At 44.1% G+C, this 10,871-nt stretch overlaps 1 pseudogene; it reads left to right on the forward strand.

Moving 5' to 3' along the window:
- The first annotated feature begins 254 nt into the window (after positions 1 to 254).
- LOC109018798 lies at positions 255 to 2,921 on the forward strand (annotated as a pseudogene).
- Positions 2,922 to 10,871: the final 7,950 nt, after the last annotated feature.

Below are 10,871 nucleotides of genomic sequence, written 5' to 3' on the forward strand. Positions count from 1 at the left end.
ATGTAGACGACAGAGACTTTGTGCAGCCAGTAGCGGAATATATGTAGGTCATGTTCATACCTGGTGCATGGAATAATGTTCTTGATCCTCCCATATGCCTATAAAAATCGATCATCTACAAGCAAGTTTTACAGCCAAAAGCACAATAGTAAACTTGAATCCCCCTCTTAGAAATAGTAGTGGTGGCAATTATGGGTGCGTATAATAGGCTACTTGTGCAAGTTATATGGGGAGGCGTAATATTATTATCTGGAATGGCAACTGCAACACTTGCAGCAGCAGAACCTAATGGATCAGCCCTCCCTAACTGCCCCAACCGGTGTGGAGATGTTGAAATTCCATTTCCATTCGGCACAGCTCATGGTTGTTACCTAAATCAAAATGACGACTTTTTCATCAACTGTACCCAATCAACAGGCCGACACCAACCATTGACGGGAAACCTTGTTGTCCAGAACATTTCCTTAGAAGGCCACCTTGACATCTTGATGTTCACTACCAGCATTTGTTACAATGAATCGGGCATGCTTTCGACAAACCTTTGGTGGTCCTCTCTGCGAAGCTCCTCCACTTTCACGATTTCTGGCACCCAAAACGTGTTCGTTGCTGTTGGTTGCGATACATATGCATACCTTAATGGTAAGCAGAACAATGGAAACTTTTCCATGGGCTGCATGTCCATTTGCTAGAATCAAAGCAATGTTTTGAATGGGACTTGCTCTAGAATTGGTTGTTGCCAGGTAGAGATCCCGCGAAGAGTGAGCAATATGACTTTGGAAGTAAATAGCTTCTATAATCACACAAAAGTATTGAACTTCAATCCCTGCAGCTATGCTTTTGCTGTTAAGAAAAAACTCTTCAATTTCTCCTCCGTTTATCTTTCCAGTCTCCAAATTAATAGAACCATTCTGATGGTACTTGATTGGACGATCGGTAAGGAAAGGTGTAAGTATGCTCAGCTCAAGTCTGATTACAAATGTAGAGGGAATAGCACATGTGATGATCCTGAAAACGGCTATGGATACCGTTGCCAGTGCAAGAAGGGTTACGAGGGCAACCCCTACCTCCCACATGGCTGCAAAGGTTTGTACCACCCACGTCTAAGAAGTTTCTCAAAATCAAAGTCTTAATGACTAAATTTTTCAGTTTGATAACATGTTTTGGGTTTCATTTTCATTAACTTGGTTTAATTCCATGTCAAACTGTTCGATCTGCAGATGTTAATGAGTGCCTGAACCCTACTCTAAATAATTGCACATCACCAAAGAGATGCATTAACACAGAAGGGAATTATACGTGTTCTTGCCCCAAGTGGCACAGTGGGGATGGAAGAAAAGATGGTGAATCGTGCACTTTGAAACTCGGACTAGTGAACAAGACTGCCATTGGTAAGTATACAAAGTTTACTGTAATGGGAGGTGTTGGTTAAATATGTTTTTGGAATGTGTAGATGATTGTGAATTATGCACAATGGCTTGAAGCTCATAATTAAAAATACTCTGTTTCTTACCATTGCAGCTAGTGGTGTAGGCTTTATAGTACTGCTGGTCTCTAGCACTTGGATGTATTTGATAATCAAGCAAAGAAAGCTAATCAAGCTTAGAGAAAGATTCTTTCTCCAAAATGGTGGTGTGATTTTAAGTCAACAACTCTCCAGACAAGAAAATTCAGTTCAAATAGCCAAAATCTTTAGCGCAGAAGAGCTCAAAAAGGCTACCAACAATTATCATGAGAATTCAATCATTGGTGAAGGAGGGTTTGGGACAGTTTATAAAGGTGTTTTATCCGATAAAAGAGATGTGGCAATCAAGAAGTCCAAACTTGTGGATAAGAGCCAAATTGAACAGTTCATCAACGAGGTGCTTGTACTTTCTCAGATTAACCATATAAATGTTGTTAAACTCCTTGGTTGTTGTATGGAGACAGAAGTCCCTTTACTAGTCTATGAGTTCATCTCCAATGGCACGCTTTTCGAGCACAAAGATCATAAAAATAGACCATCACCAGTTTCATCGGAGACTCGTCTTAAGATTGCTGCAGAAACAGCAGAGGCATTATCTTATCTGCACTCTGCAGCCTCTCCACCAATAATTCATAGAGATGTCAAGTCTTCAAACATATTACTAGATGGTAATTACACAGCTAAAGTGTCTGATTTTGGAGCTTCAAGATTGATTCCATTAGACCAAATAGAAGTGGCTACGTTGGTACAAGGAACTCTTGGATACTTGGACTCTGAATATTTGCAAACCAGCCAATTGACTGTGAAAAGTGATGTTTATAGCTTTGGCATCATCCTGATAGAGTTACTAACCGGAGAAAAGGCGCTTTCATTTGATAGGCCGGAGGAAGAATGAAGTCTAGCTATGTATTTTCTTTCTGCTATTAAAGAGGATATACTATTTGAAGTTCTTGAGCAGAATCTAGGGACTGAAATAAATGAGAAGCAGCTAAAGGAAGTGGCTAATCTTGCTTGGAGGTGCATCAAATTGAAGGAGAAGATAGACCTACCATGAAGGAAGTAGCAGCTGAACTGGATGGTTTAAGAGAGATTGACAGGCATTCTTGGGTTAACGTTGGTTCCAATTTAGAAGAGAACGAGTACTTGCTGGGGGAGACATCCGGTTCTTATACATATGATGTTGCTATTAAAAGCAGTGTTGTATATGATAGCATGAAGGACCATACGATGGTAGCCTTTGATGGTGGGAGATGACAGGAGTTTCTTCATATATCGTTTTTTGGGATACCATGTTGCATAGAATGTTGTTTTCATAAGTTTTCCATGTGTTGTTTTGCATATAATGTTGTATGGTTTCTCTGTTTCAAATGTTCTTGTTTAGATTCTATTTCTGTACTATTGTCACTAATCTAGACATGTTAGATTGCTGTCATGAGATTAGACTTATTGTAAATATAATAAAAATGGATAAAAATAGAAATGTAGAATTCGGATTCAAACTCAAGATCTCTAGATACCATGCATTTTAAATTACAACATGACTCAAAAGTTTAAGCCGATTAAAAGAGATGAATTTAATTATTTAAATTGTTTATTAACACAAAAGATATTACCTCAATACATAACTTTATGCCCATCCCTAGTAGTGTTAAGCCACAAATGATGGAGGCTTGTCATGATCTCTTGTATGTCTTATATATGTTTTTCCCTAAGTTATTAGATGTGATATTTCTTTTTTTCATAATCTAGAATTTTCCAATATGAGTCATAGATACAATGCAAAATAATCTCGAGTCAAAGGAAACAAATGTGAACATGAGGCAATGTTGGTACATGGATAGTGGGTTCAATGGAGAGCCCAGCCCGTGTGGGAGTCCATGAGTTGAAACAAAAAGAAAACTAGGCCCCTTGTTGCAAACGTCACCATTTTTGGACTTGAAGGGTGAAAATCCTAAGACCTTTTCATTTCACCCCAGTGCTGAATGTGCGCGAAGATGCGTAAAGACAACGCGAGGACATGTATGAACAGATCCCTAATAAAGATGAGCAAATTCCTTAAAATTCTGTGCAAAATTCATAGAACACTAAGCAAACTCCTAGAGTACTAAGCAAATCCCTAGAACCTTAATCAAATTTTGAAGACGAAATTTATTTAAGGTGGGAAGATTGTGATACCCTACTCCTTCCTTCTTATGTATGCTTCTTCTTTCTGACATACGTTCCTTCTCTATGACGTAAGCAAATCCCGAGGGCAGAGATTTTGTAAATTGTCTGCCCCTTATATCTAGCGACTGCGAGACTCGTCATGCGTGTCGAACCATGAGGGCGTGTTTCGAAAGATATTGTGTGACTTCTAGGGCACGCCCAGTGTTTTAAATATGCTGGAAATATTTATAAGGAGTATTTCTAGTGTTATTGAATTAAGATTGATCTTAAATACGACAATCATGATATTCTTGAAGAGCTTCAAAAATATTATAATTGTCGGAAATCATTTTAATATTATTATTAAAATGATTTCAATTATTTAAGATATTATGAGATTTAAATTATGTTGAAAGCTTTTATTAATCAAATGGTTTTGTTCTCTTTAATATGTTAAGTGAGACTTCATCATTTTATTAATGATGAAGAATATTATTTTATAAACTAAAGTTAGTTTCAAATAATATTCTACCTTAATTCCTCTAAGCACTTTTAATTAAGTTAATGTTTTACGCATTTTCAAATCAGTGTTTGAGATCCATCATTAGATCGTTACGTGGATCCCCAGACGAAGGGACTAGGTTAAATACCCAGACCCCCACTCTTTCTCCCTCATTTCCCGTAGCTCTCTCTCTCTCCTCCCTCTCCCCAGCGTTCATTGTACGCAGCCCATCCCCCTCGCCATTTCCTCCATGCCTCAGCTCGGCACCGCCGTGCGTCGGTAGCCCTCAACGCCGGCACCACCAGCTCCACCTCACGCCGGTGAGTCCTCCCATGCCAGTCTCTCTCTCCCACGCTCCCTCTCTCTCCGTTGGCCATGCACAGCCCGAACGGGCATAGTGATTACTGCGCCGCCTTGCGCCACCCAATGGCGCCACCACCTCCACGGTAGCTTCCTCTTGCATAGTGATTACTGCGCCGCCTTGCGCCACCTTCCCCGTCGCACGCACAAGAGACCCACGCACAGCTTCACCATGCACTGCCTCTAGCACTGCCGTACGCGGTACCCACAACAACCAAGCATTGCCATGGACCTCCCCCTTCTTCCTCCATGTGACCCATGGCCAGAAGCCCCTACTCCACGCATGGGCTTCCCCTTCTCCACGCATGGGTTGCACAGCTCTCACCGCGGTGCACCGCCACCCACGGTGATTGACCACCACCTTCAGCCTCCTCAAGCCACTACCAAGCCATCCCAGCCATCCCAGCCATCCACAGCCCCGATCTACCACCCATGCACGCACACTCTCTCTCAATCTCCCACGGCTTCTCCCTCTCCCTTACACGGCCATTTCCTCCCTCCTCCGCCGTGAGCCACCGTGGCGCCACCACAATGCCACCATGAGCTCCACCAGCAACCCCTCAGCCCAACCCTAGGTCCAAACCACCACTCTGAGTGGTGGGTAGTCACTGCGCATGGCTGACCGCCACTGTACACGGCTAGATCCGCTGTGTTATGCTCCTTGCCACCATCACAAGGCCACCACAAGCCCTTCCAAGACCACACCTAGCTATCCAAATGCCTAAACAGTTAACGTACGTGGGTTAGCCGCCACGTACGACACTTCCGACCTCATCAGCTGTGACGATCAACGAGCAATGCACGGGTTATCCCATCGATGGTATAACCCTCTATCCCTCGTAATTATGTTAGATATTGATTAGTTGACTAGGTTGTGGACTGTGCTGTTAATACTTGTGGAGTTGTGGTATTGTGATATGGTGCTGTGTGATGAAGTGTTGGGCATATCTGTGTTGGATGGAGATGTGTTGTGCCGTGTAGTCTATTGGGAAGTGTTGGGCGTAATTGGGAAGTGTGTTGTGTTGTGTTGTGGATTGTGTTGTAATGGTGGCATGGCGTATGTGGAATGGAAACAGTACACGCTGAGTGTACTCTGTCTGTGTGTGGCGTAGTGTGAGATAAGGAGAGTATATGTAAAATATACCCCCCTGGCGTATTGTGGAAAGGGATGAGTATGAGTGGAGTGTACTCCATGTGGTGGATTGATGTATCATATGGCAAGGGAACCATAATGGTGATGTGGCGTGGTGTGCATGAGGAGAGTACATGCGGAAGGTACCCCATGTGGTGGATTGATGCACCATATGTGTAATGCTCGTCCTTGTGGTGAGACTTTTTACAAAATATTTTTTATAAAAGGACGATGGGAATTACCATCTGATTTAGAGCTTTTCACTTGCATACCCAGGGTGCAAGACTCCACGTTTATAAATTAAAATGTGCTTTGATGATAAAAGAGGTTTACAGTGGAAAATATAAATCTTGAAATAAAAATGCCTCTTGTGCGTTTAAAACTCGTGCCTAGACTTCCGTGCTCTTCCCCATGGGCCGTGTCCGTCCTGATCATGCAGTTCCTCTGGAGGGGAGGGACATGCATAAAAACTCAAATGAGTCGAAGACTCGTAAGCATTAATTCATACAGTTAAAATATAACAATAAAGGTTTTCATTCATGCATTCATCATTCGTACATACTATTACGTGCATGCATACGTGTCATATGTGCGTTCATTTGAAAACTTCACTGGACGGGGTTTTTTTCTCTTTTAAACATGAGCTTCCTTTTCGTAAAACGTTTCTCCCGTCAGTGCCTTCATTTCTTCAAGAGTTCGTGTATGTTCTTTTGAAAACGTCATTGAACGGGGCTTTTCTTTCAAAAGACTTTTCTTTCTTTAAAACGTGTCCCCCGTTAGTGCGTTCATTTCTTAAAGGTTCGTGCATTCGTGCATTCATACATACATGCATACATCCATTCATTCATATCACTTTCATAGACCAGTACACACTGTTACGCCCCATGTGTTGGGGTTAGCGATCTTTCTTTGGACTCGGATTCCACCCGTGGCCACGGGTTGGGAATCCCTTTCATAGGAGGCAGCACTGGGTGCACTTCCAGTACTACTTACCCGGCATTGCAATCTGCCCATTCATTGGTACCCTTTTCATTCATTCATGTGGCCTTTACATATCTTCATACATTTCATGCTTTCATGTCTTTCTTGCTTTTCATTCATTCATTCATGTATGCTCGAGAGAGCTGGAGCTTTCATTCAGTTCATTCTTTCATTTAACAGTCCTTTCAAGAGAAAACATTTCTTTTCATGGGAAAACATCGTTTGGGGCATAAGCCCGAAAATGGTCTTTTCCTTTTTCAGTTCATTTCAGTTCTATCCTTTCTTTAATAGTTCGTTCATGAAAACATCATTTAAGAACATACATGGGCTTAAACATCAGCTTTCATGGCATCCATAAGCGTTACATTGAACGTCGTCAATCATGGCATCCACAAGAATCACCTAGTGGCGCACATGAGAGCGTCGCTTCGTAGGATCCATAAAAGCATCTGCTGTCATGCCTTTCATGCATTTTCATCAGTTTGTGGATTTTCTCAGAAAATAAATACAATAGATACAACATATAGTCATCCATTCACATGCGTACAATTAATACTTTGGTTGCGTAAACAGGGGCTACCAAGGAGTGGCTGTACATACTTATACATTTGAACACTTAGCATTTTCTTTCTTAAAGCGTTTTTCATTTCTTTTCATGAGCATCTTGAAGGAAAAGAGTTTATTGTATATTGGAAAACTCTAGAAGAGTATGAACATAACACTTACCTGGACTCCATGCTATTTGCATGTCATGCAGTCCATTCATGTGCTTGTCAGATGGCAACCTACATGCATACACATAACCTTAACGTCATTCTCTATCTAATACATAAGCAACTTAAACTATAAATAGAACTACACTATACTTGGAACACTCTCCTTCTATCTCGTGCACTTACGTGCCCTTCACTATGTTAAACCCTTCGGGGACCATTACGGTCACCACATCTTCCAACTCAAGGTCTTGCCCCGAGTGCTCATCCACTAAAGTGAACCCATGATTCACCTTAGGATTAAGACACTAAGACCTTAGTCTTACTCTTCTTACTAACCACATTCGACACATGATTCCGACCTATGGACTCACGCATCCCAATCCTAACAATACGCCCATCACTACCTTCATACACCTTAGCCCATACTAATCCTCATTCCCATCCATACAAGCCACACGGCTCTAAGACAACTCTGAGGCTTAAGCACCGTGCAACTATGCTCATGACAGATTATCCATTACATATGGTGAATCCGTCCGACACATGTGTCTCACCATGTTACACATGTACCTTACCCCTTTATCACCTAAGATCAACATATAACATGTTGATCACCTGCTCGTAGGGACAAGAGCCGTACTCCGATACCAACCTCCTCTTAACTCGGCTAGCATGACTTTTCACGCTACCTGTCCCTTTTGACGGTTCATCCCAACAATTAACACGACAAGACTCCATTCACAACTACGCCTTATGTCACGTCATATAACTTGAGATTGCTCCCAAGCTACACCATGACCTTGTCACATCACCTGACATGTCGTTACATCATTTCTATACCAACTCCTAACTCATCACGAGTACGGTTCCTCATATTCTCCCGTCACATCGTGACATCTCGTCACATTCCCGTTACATCATTCCTACACTCTTAACACTTCACCCGTCATAAGCATGACTGCCAATAACCACGTCACTTCGTGACGTTGCCCAGTCATGCTTCCACTGCGTACTCTTACACTTGTTCCGCTACTTCGCCCATCACAAGCACGACTGTCAATAGTCATGTCACTTCGTGACATTCCTTAGTCATGCTTCCACTGCGCACTCTTACACTTGTTCTGCTACTTCACGCATACTCTTAGCTATAAGTCCATCACGGTGACACTTGTCACCTCAGACTACCGGTTACTCCATAACTACTTCGGGACACTGTTCCACAGTTCCCGACACTACCCCTCATGTTCCACACCCATCAAACACTTAACCATCATTATCTCTATGACACGCCACATGGAGTGTCGCTGCCATGTGGAGTACACTCCACGTATACTCCCTTTACATACGCTACATCACCATTATGGCATATCCGCCACATGGTGTATCACTCTGCCATACGAAGTGCATTCCACATGTACTCCCTTCATACACATCACGCCACATCACCATTATGACATACCCGTCATATGGTGCATCACTATACCACATGGAGTACACTCATCGTGTACTCCCTTCATACACACTACGCCACATTATCATTATGGCATACTTGCCATATGGTACATCACTCTACCACATGGAGTACACTCCACATGTACTCCCTTCATGCACACTACGCCACATCACCATTATGGCATACCCGCCATATGGTGCATCACTCCACAACATGGAGTACATTCCGCATGTACTCCCCTCATACACAACACGCCACATCGCCATAATGGCATACCCGCCATATGGTGCATCACTATACCACATGGAGTACACTCCTCATATACTCCCTTCATACACACTACGACACATCACCATTATGGCATACCCGCCATATGGTGCATCACTCCACCACATGGAGTACACTCCTCATATACTCCCTTTATACACACTATGGCACATCACCATTATGGCATACCCACCATATGGTGCATCACTCCACCACATGGAGTACACTCCTCATATACTCCCTTTATACACACTATGGCACATCACCATTAAGGCATACCCGCCATATGGTGCATCACTCCACCACATGGAGTACACTCCTCATGTACTCCCTTCACATACGCCACACAGAGCACACTCAGCGTGTACTCGCCCCATTCCACATATATCATGCCACCATTACAACACAGTCCACAACACTACACAGCGCACTTCCCAATTACACCCAACACTTCACAGCACACTACACGGCACAACACATCTCCATCCAACACAGATATGCCCAACACTTCACTACACAGAATGCCCAACACTTCATCACACAGCACCACATCACCATACCACAACTCCACAAATACCAACAGCACAGTCCACAACCTAGTCAACTAATTAATATCTAACATAAATAACGAGGGATAGAGGGTTATACCATCGACGGGATAACCCATGCGTTGCTCGTTGATCGTCATAGCCGATGAGGTCGGAAGTGTCGTACGTGGTGGCTAACCCACGTACGTTAACTATTTAGGCATTTATATATCTAGGTGTGGTCTTGGAAGGGCTCGTGGTGGCCTTGTGATGATGGAAAGGAGCATAACACGACGGATCTAGCCGTGTACAGTGGCGGTCAGCCACGCGCAGTGGTTGTCCATTACATGCAGTGACTACCCACCACTCAAAGTGGTGGTTTGGACCTAGGGTTGGACTGAGGGGTTGTTGGTGGAGCTCCTGGTGGCACTGGGGTGGCGCCACGGTGGCTCACGACAGAGGAGGGAGGAATGGCCGTGTAAGGGGGAGGGAGAAGCCTTGGGAGAGTGAGAGAGAGTGTACGTGCATGGGTGGTAGATCAGAGCTAATGGCGGTTGGGATAGTTCGGTGGTGGCCTAAGGAGGCTGGAGGTGGTGGTCATCTATTGTGGGTGGCGGTGCACGGCGGTGGAGGGTGTGCAACCCGTGCATGTGAAGAGAGGAAGCTCGTGCAATGGAGAAGGGCTTCTGGCCATGGGTCACGTGGAGGAGGAAGGGGGAGGGAAGGGGAGGTCCATGGCAGTGCTTGGTGGCCGTGGATGCCGCGTACGGCGGTGCTAGAGGCAGCGCATAGTGAAGCCATCCGTGGGTCTCTTGTGCGTGCGACGGGGAAGGTGGCTGCATGGGAGGGCCTGAGCTCACTGGAGGGCGATGGCCGGTGGAAAACGAAGCTACCGTGGAGGTGGTGGCGACGCTACGCGCACCAAGCCCATTCAGGCTCTGCACTTCCAGCAGGGAGAAAGAGAGAGCGTGAGAGAGAGAGGCTGGGCTGGTTGAGCTCGCCGGAGGGAGGCGGAGATTATGGTGCCGATAGTGAGGTCTGCTAATGCACGGCGGCGCTAGGCTGTGCATTGGAGGCTTCGGCGTGGGAGTGGGATGCGTACTATGTACGCCGAAGGGGAGAGGATGAGAGAGGGAGGGCTGGGGAAATGAGGGAGAAAGAGAGGGGGTCTGGGTATTTAACTCAGTCCCTTCGCCTGGGGATTCACATAATGATCTAACGATGGATCTCAAACACTAATTTGAAAATGAGTAAAACATTAACTTAATTAAAAGTGCTTAGAGGAATTAAGATAGAATATTATTTTAAACTAACTTTAGTTTATAA

This window comes from Juglans regia, unplaced genomic scaffold, assembly GCF_001411555.2.
Source record: "Juglans regia cultivar Chandler unplaced genomic scaffold, Walnut 2.0 Scaffold_650, whole genome shotgun sequence".
In the NCBI taxonomy this organism is placed as follows: Eukaryota; Viridiplantae; Streptophyta; class Magnoliopsida; order Fagales; family Juglandaceae; genus Juglans; species Juglans regia.